Source organism: Nicotiana sylvestris, chromosome 9 (genome assembly GCF_000393655.2).
Source record: "Nicotiana sylvestris chromosome 9, ASM39365v2, whole genome shotgun sequence".
NCBI lineage: Eukaryota > Viridiplantae > Streptophyta > Magnoliopsida > Solanales > Solanaceae > Nicotiana > Nicotiana sylvestris.
In genome coordinates this window covers 41,697,416-41,698,954 of record NC_091065.1, presented here as the reverse complement: position 1 = coordinate 41,698,954, position 1,539 = coordinate 41,697,416, and the positions used below count along the sequence as shown (strand labels likewise).

Here is a 1,539-nt window from a genome sequence, read left to right as displayed (position 1 = left end):
CTGCACTATTTAGTCATTTTAGAGCATGAGTGTCATCAGATAATATTAAACCAATTTTAAAAATATGTATATAAAAAAATCTAGTTTATGGAGAGAGCATGAGTTCATGTGTAGGGGTGGCTCAACATTGCTGGTGGCCTAAAGCCAAATCTTGATGAGGTGCCTTATTTAAAAAAAAATCTTATATATGTTTAATTTAAGTCTATTTTCCTTACTTTTTGGACGCAAAGTTATTAATATTTTGTTTATAATCGAGTTATTTTAATATTTCTTTTTCACTTGATAATATAACTAATCCATTGTCTCTTGAGACATTGTTGATTCTAGGTAAGATTGTATTACATTTAAATTTAATAAACTTCTTCCCGCAAATACAACTATAGGAACATTATTCGATCGATAAGGAATATAGGTATTTGAAAAAGAATCAAGTCTTACTTTTTCAAAACTTGTTAGCTGATTGAGTATATCGATTAGGGTATTATTTCTACTTATAATATTTCCTTTAATGCTTTTAATTAAAAAAATAAGTCTAAACTATCCCTCAGAGTGACTTTTCTCAGATTCTTATCATCTAGTGACCTCAAAAATTTTCACTAAATAAAAATTATAAATTCTTTTCACACCTCAGATTATTCAAATCTCTATGGTCGACATCAGTAACAAATCAAAGTTTTCTTCTTCATTTTTTCCTATTAAATTTTTTAATTTTTACTTCAGAATATTCAATTTTTCTAAAAAAATATTAACTCTTAAAAAGTAATACTAGTAAAAAAATGGGGCCCTTAAATTTTGGGAACCTAAAGCAATTGCTTGAGATGCCTTACCCTTGAGCCAGCATTGTTCATGTACCCTATATATTTGCATATAAATCCGTCCATGTCTACATTACTAATCCCAGCATACTCTAGCCAACAACAAAATGAGCCCCATCTGTGTTCCCGTTTACCACATTTTTGCACAACAGGTGAGTCTACTTTACAGAACACTCTTGGGTCAATTAAGAAATAAATACAGAGAGAAAAAAAAGGGTGGGAAAAGGGGAAAAGATTAAGAAAAGAGAAGTAAACGTCCATATATTATACGTTGAAAGAACAGAGCCGTTGGGTCCATAGCTCAGTGGTAGAGCATTTGACTGCAGATCAAGAGGTCACCGGTTCGAACCCGGTTGGGCCCTCAAAAATGTTTTTTCATTTTTGGTTTAATTAGCTGAGAAATCCATCTCCGCACAAATCATATAGTAGTGATTTCAAACCGTCGGTGGTAGCTTGAAGCCTTGAATAATTATTGTATTGTGTCTGTTTTATTTATTCGTTTATCTTCCTGATATTTCGTTCAAAGTGGTAAAAACTAGATTTAAACTTACAAACATCTCGTCCATCCACCCAGTTCACATGCTTCATGCAAGAAGATAAAAGGAGAGCTTATTATATGAATTTGCTGCAAAAACCATTGCATATTAGATATATGAATTTTCTTCTCATTCCAAGGGCATTTAGTATTTGATTCATCTGTCTTTTCATCTTTTAGATAAGAGTC

General features: G+C 31.6%; 1 non-coding gene across 1 annotated transcript; it reads left to right on the top strand.

Annotated features, from left to right (window-relative positions):
- Positions 1–1,105: 1,105 nt before the first annotated feature.
- Positions 1,106–1,177, top strand: TRNAC-GCA (transfer RNA cysteine (anticodon GCA)). Its single transcript has one exon. It is a non-coding gene; the product is annotated as a tRNA-Cys (tRNA).
- Positions 1,178–1,539: the final 362 nt, after the last annotated feature.